At 35.6% G+C, this 7,213-nt stretch overlaps 1 non-coding gene across 1 annotated transcript; it reads right to left on the bottom strand.

Moving 5' to 3' along the window:
- Positions 1–2,188: 2,188 nt before the first annotated feature.
- On the bottom strand, positions 2,189–2,295 carry LOC121214971 (small nucleolar RNA R71). The gene has a single exon (XR_005910706.1). It is a non-coding gene; the product is annotated as a small nucleolar RNA R71 (small nucleolar RNA).
- Positions 2,296–7,213: the final 4,918 nt, after the last annotated feature.

Consider the following 7,213-nt stretch of genomic DNA (forward strand, 5'->3'; position numbering starts at 1 on the left):
CGCACCAGTTGAACCAAATTAAGCGAACCGAACCAGCCACCAATTGGGCAACCCAAAACTGTTTAAATGCTGACCTAAATAAAAAATTTTATTTGATTAAATGAGCTGCAAAAAGGCCCTTAGAAGACTTCCAAATTTCATTCAAACCTCACTTTAAATTAAGGCTTTACGGATTTGCCCCAGGCTAATTTTAGCAAAGTTGAAAGTCTCAACTTTGCCATGTAGGATGGCCGGCCATGAGGGGGCTCTTTGGCTGCTGAAATTTTCTATTTTTAGCAGCCATCCACAGCTATATAAACTCCCCTTTGCTGGCCATTCAAATCATCCCTCATTCACATCTCTTCTCTCACAACTATTCTCTCCTCTCTCACTTTTTTCTCTCATTTTCCCATTCAAAGTTCCTTGCTCTTGTGCCAATTTTTCCTCTTGGGAAAGGGGTATTCTTCAGCCATTTTGGAGCAGAAATTCAGTGTTCATAGCAGCCTTGACCGGTGAGGACAACAAAGAAGGAAGAACGAAGCAACCTAGTTAAGCCGTGGAAAACCACTGGATTTGATTCGTGTTCTTTATACTTTAATTTTTGTTGTTTTTATGATGAACATATCTTTGAATATTTATGCTATTGGAATGGTTAATTTAATTAGCTTAGTTTGAATTTAATTTGTGTTGGGTTGATTGCATTCCGTCCTCTTGATTTGTTAAATTTATGTTTATGCTGTTATAGGCCTTGGTAAAGTGTTTGATTAAGTAAAACCATGATTGAGTTATTCTTGCATTACAATTGTAAGATACCTAAAGAATTAATTATTTAAATGCATTGAAATTGTTATTAATGGACACAGTACTTAATCAGTGCATGTTTAATTTTTCTAAGGTAGTTGAAGATTATATTAGCATTGTATTTGGCAGGTACATATGCCTTGCATAACTTGCAAGATTATTGTGATTAAATTGCTTCAAGGTAAGGATACTTTTTTACCTTAAATAGTCTTTTATATGCTTATTAGGTTTAATTAATCGTTTGAATCGACATATGAATATGCGAGAGATTGTTTAATCTAATAAGTATGTATGTGCAATAACATGTTTATCTTTATAAATATGTTTCATCGGTCGAATTGACATAGGAATATGTACAAGAGATGAATGGATTTTTTATTTGTAAATATGTTCATAAGTTAGCAAATTACCGAGTTGCCGTGATTTATTAGTAATAAGTATATTCTTAAGTTTAATGATTCTAAGGTAAGGAAATGTAATTAATCCAACACAATTATATCATCTTGATTAAAATCAGCTTTTGAAATCGTGAATTAGAACTTTATTTTATTTTATTTTATTTTACTTTGTTTTCTAGTTTTTAATCATTTCCCAAATCCAAATATTTTTTCTTTAACCAAAGTGTTTAAACTTACTTTCATAAATAATTCTTTTACAGTCCCTATGGGTACGATAACTCGACATTTACTTGTCACTTTATTACTTGTTGCGGTTGTGTACACTTCCACATTTTATTCGTTCCAAGTTTTTGGCACCGTTGCCGGGGACTATTTAAAAAAGTCATTATTTGTGAATCTGTTTTTACATTTTGATTTTTTTATTTTCCTGTTTAAATCTTTACTTGCTTAATCTTTTTGTGATTATTTAAGGTGTTATGAGTATTGAACAGATTATCGACTTACTCCCTGTGGACCCTAAAATAGAACGAACCTTTCGACAGCGAAGAAGATAAGCGAACCAGAGAAGAACCGAAGAGATAAACTTTGAGAATATGAATTAAGGAAACGGAGCAAACCTTTCTTAAAATCCTATCCTTATTGCTGATGATAGGGATAAAGCTTTACGATAGTATGCCGTGCCAGTATTTAACGATCTTAATTTGGGTATTAGGAGACCTGAAATCGAGGCACAATAATTCGAGTAGAAGCCAGTCATGTTCCATATGCTTCAGACTGTGGGCCAATTTAGTGGAATTCCTACTGAAGATCCTCATCTTCACTTAAGACTATTTATGGAAGTGAGCGATTCTTTCAAGTTAGCCAGTGTACCCGAAGATGCACTACGACTGAATTTCCTAAGGGACAGAGCTCGTGCTTAGTTAAAATCATTGCCACCGAAGTCTATTTCTACATGGCAAGAGTTAGCCAAGTGATTCCTCATGAAGTATTTCCCGCTGAGCAAGAATGCCAAGTTGAGGAATGAGATCACTGCCTTCTAAGAAATGGATGATAAGTCCCTGTATGAGGCATGGGAAAGGTACAAAGAGTTATTATGAAAGTGCCCTCATCATGGAATCCCACATTGCATTCTACTTGAGACATTCTATAATGGTCTCAACGCTCACACGAGGATGGTGGTGGACGCTTCTGCTAATGGTGCTCTCCTTTCTAGGTCTTATAATGAGGCTTACGAAATTATTAAGAGGATTGTCAACAACAATTATCAATGGCCAACCAATTCAGCAGCGTTAGGAAGACGAGTCGCTGGAATACATGAAGTGGATGCCCTCACTTCACTCGCATCTCAGGTATCTTCAATATCCTCAATGCTTAAGACTCTTACCACTAATGGGTCTAACAGTTTTTCATCCCAACCACCTAACCAATTTGAGAATATAGCCTGTGTGTATTGTGGGGAAGGACATTTGTTTGAAGAATGTCCATCAAACCTCGAATCCGTATATTACATGGGTAACAAAAATCGAAACTGAGGGAGGCAAGGACTGCAATCCAACTTTTATAACTCATCGTGGCGAAATCACCCGAATTTTTCCTAGAGTAATCAAGGGCTGGAACCAATAACACTTACGCCCAACCTAGACCAACTCAGCCACCTAGTTTCCCCCAACAAGTTTAGAAACCAACCTAAGCAGAACCATCCAATAACTTAGAGAATCTATTGAAGGCATACATGGCAAAAAACGATGCCACTCTAAGGAATTTGGATAATCAAGTGGACCAACTTGCTACTGAACTCAGGAACCATCCACAAGGTGCTCTACCTAGTGACATGGAGAATTCGAGAAATCTAGGGGAGGAACATTGTAAAGCGTTGACATTGAGGAGCGAAAAAATAGTACAGCCCAACACTGTTGAAGTGTAAGAAATTCAACGAAGTGTTGAAATTCTAGTTTCACCAGAACCAGAATCTGAAAAACCAGACAAAGTAACCTCAGGACCAGCTAATTTTGATAAGCTAACAATGTCGTTATATGCAGAATTGCCGCCAAAGACGAATCAACCAAAATCAGTCCCAGTAATGAAACCACCACCACCCTACCCTCAAAGACTTCAGAAACAGAAGTAGGAGATTCAATTCAAGAAGTTCCTTTACGTACTCAAGCAACTTCACATCAACATCCCGTTGGTTGAAGCACTTGAGCAAATGCTGATCTACGTCAAGTTCATGAAAGATATCTTGTCTAAGAAACGAAGACTTGGATAATTTGAGACGGTAGCTCTGACGAAGGAATGCAGTGTATATCTTCAAGACAAACTACTCCCAAAATTGAAGGATCCTGGATGTTTTACCATACCGTGCAACATTGGAGCAACATATTGTGGTAAGGCATTATGTGACTTAGGTGCAAGTATCAACTTGATGCCTATGTCAATATTTAGGAAGTTGGGGATAGGAGAAGTTAGACCAACTACAGATACGCTTCAACTAGCAAATAGATCCTTAGCACATCTAGAAGGAAAAATTGAGGACGTATTGGTATGTGTAGATAAGTTTATCTTTCCTGCTGACTTTGTAATTGTAGTTTTTAAAGCATACAAAGAAGTACCAATTATCCTAGGAAGGCCGTTCCTAGCTACTGGAAGGACCCTTATTGATGTGCAGAAGGGCAAGCTCACTATGCGTGTTCAGGATGACTATGTAACATTTAACGTCTTTAAGTCTATGCGATTTCCTAACTCAATGGATGATTGCTCTGAAATGTCCGTTTTAGAGGATTTAATAGTGAAGAAGGAACTCAACTGTGTTGAGGACCCACTGGAAAGAATTTTGACATCGGATCCTCTAAATGATGAAGAGGAGGATGAATACTTAGCTTTGCTAGAAGCTAATCAAAGGGGATTTAATCCACATTCCCATTTTGAATCTTTGGAGTTAGAAAAGAGGGACTATTCCCAACCAAAAGTGTCGATCGATGAGCCACCTAAATTAGAACTCAAGGTATTACCTTCTGATTTAAAATACGTTTATTTAGGTAACATTTCTACTATGCCAGTGATTGTTTCAGTAGAATTGGCCACAAAGCAAGAAGAGAAACTTATCTTAGTTCTGAAACAATTCAATAAGGCCATTGGATGGACCATAGCCGATATTCGCGGCATTAGTCAATCTGTATGTATGCACGAGATTATCCTAGAAGATGGTAAAAAAGGGATGATCGATGGACAATGAAGACTGAACCGCATCATGAAGGACGTAGTAAAACAAGAGATCATCAAGTGGTTAGATACGGGTATCATCTATCCCATCTCAAACAGTTCATGGGTAAGCCCGATTTAGTGCGTGCCAAAAAAAGAGGTATCACTATCGTAGAGAACAAGAACAATGAGTTGATACTGACTAGAACATTTACGGGATGGAGAATATGCATCGATTACCGAAAGCTAAACAAGGCGACTAGGAAAGATCACTTTCGTTTGTTGTTCTTAGACCAAATGCTGCATAGACTCGCAGGACGAGATTACTACTATTTTCTCAATGGATACTCAGGGTATAATCAGATTACTGTAGCACCAGAAGATCAACACTAAATGGCATTCACCTGCCCGTACGGTACGTTTGCATTTAGACGCATGCCATTTGGTTTGTAACATCCTAATTTTGGGCCTAGTCAGAACAGTGGTTTCGGGACCACAAATCCGATGAGAAAAAAAATTATTTTATTATATTTTTATGGTCTACGATTTCACAAAATTATTTTTTGAAAATTTCGTTCGAAAATTTCGACGTTTGGGCACTCAATTTAATCAAAAGGACTAAATTGTAAAAAGTGCAAAAGTTGAGTTCTACATGTTAGAGGCATCCAATTGTTATGAAATTTTAAATTGGAGGTCCTTATATGGTAATTAGACCATTGGTTAAGTTGGTAGACAAAAATGGACATGGTTAGGTATGTTTCCAAAGTTTTTCATTAGGGGCATTTTGGTCATTTAGTTATTAAAATGAATTAAAAACAAAATTAAAAGCCAATTTTTGTCCATCTTCAACCCCATGGACGAATTTCACAAGGGGAAACCATGGCTAGGGTTTTTTAAGCTTCCAAGCTCGATTTTAAGTCTATTCTAGCCCCGTTTTTAATGTTCTTTACATTTTTGGAGTCCTAGTAACTTGATTTAGCTTGTTCTAGCAATAATTTAACCTTAGGTTCATATTTGGAAAAATACCCATCGATGAAATGTGTTTATTGTGTTGTTTTATGGTAGAATATGAAGCTTGAAATTATGTTAAACAACTTTTGCTAAGTGATTTTAAGTGAAAGCGAGTAAAACGACATAATCGGTAAAAATACCTAATGTTCATAAGTAAGTGTTAGAGTGAAATTTGATGTTCCTATAGAAGGGGAAAATGTTCAGCATGTCATAAAACATAAGAATAAGGGATGAAGTTTAATTTCCGAGCTTTGGGACAAAAGTGTAAATATGCAAAAGTTTAGGGGCAAAAATGTAATTTTGTTAAAGTTTGAGTTAATGACTATTTTGATGAACATGAGTATTAAATAAGCTAAATTTTCTATTATAGATCAAGAAGAAAAAAATTCAGAGTTAGACCGGGGAAAGAAAAAGGTTGAGGACTAAAGTTCTAGATTTGATCATATTTTGTACCGATGTAAGTTTACAATAAATAAATGCAATATTTTGATAATTATTATTAATGCTGTTATTTTTCAGCAATTATGTATTTATTTCATGAAAATATCTAATCATAACTCAAGTATGAGATGACAGAGAATCAGTGTTAAAAAGCCCTGTTGAAACATGAGGAATGTATTGGATACAAATGTCATGACATTTGGGTAAAGAGATCCCATGTAAGACCATGTCTGGGACATGGCATTGGCATCATTGAGATTATGAGAGGTCCCATGTAAGACCATGTCTGGGACATGACATTGGCACTGAGATGAGAGGTCCCATGTAAGACCATGTCTGGGACATGGCGCTCGCACCAAGATGAGAGGTCCCCCGTAAGACCATGTCTGGGAGATGGCATGGGAACCTATATGAGAACTCTCATGTAAGACCATATCTGGGATATGGCATTGGTAGTAAAAGAAACATCCCATGTAAGACTATGTCTGGGACATAGCTTTGGCATCTTATATTCAGACAGGAGACCCGAGCATCCTTATTATTCCAAGTGACTCAACGGGCTAATAAATAGACAATGTTACATGAAAGTTCAGGTAAAAGCCTAATAGACAAGTTCAGGTGAGTTAATAAGATTAAGAGTATCTCAGTTATCAGTTGAGAAAAGAAATTTCAGCAACGAAGGAGTAAGTTAAGCAAGCAAGTAAGTAAACGAGTAAGAGAGTAAGTAAAGAAGAATGTAAAGATCTTATTGCTTAATAAAAATTTATGAATATATTTTTTTATGATAAATGTTGTTATTTATTTACTTGGAAACTTACTAAGCTTTATGCTTATTTCTTTTATTTCTTTTTCTTTCATATAGTATTATCAAGCATAGTCGGGATCTTGAAGACGTCGAAGAGCGTTCACACTATCAACCACCACAACTCAGTATTTCGATTGTATATTCTTAAAATATGACCAAAAGATGATATGTAAATATTTGATGATGAATATTTATTAAAATGGCTAAGTATGAAGGTGTTTGTTTTTATATATGTCTAGGTGATAAATTATGCATAGAAATCATGAAAAAGTAAAAATTGGTAGTGAATCAGTTTTGAGACAGCAGTAGTGACGTGATTTTGAAAAATCACCAAGGATAGTAGAAAATGAATTAGAGAATTTATGAGATATAGAATTAAATCTTATTGAGTCTAGTTTCATAGAAAAATAACTGTGTAGACAAAGGAATTATGTATTCTGAGATATTTGCATTTTAGTTTGATAAGGTCAAAGTGGTTTTCGAAATCCACTATTCTAACTTTGGAAAATCATTAAAAATTGTACAAAAATATTTATGAGTTTTAATTTATATGTATAGATTCCTTATTGAGTCTATTTTT

This window comes from Gossypium hirsutum, chromosome D02 (genome assembly GCF_007990345.1).
Source record: "Gossypium hirsutum isolate 1008001.06 chromosome D02, Gossypium_hirsutum_v2.1, whole genome shotgun sequence".
NCBI lineage: Eukaryota > Viridiplantae > Streptophyta > Magnoliopsida > Malvales > Malvaceae > Gossypium > Gossypium hirsutum.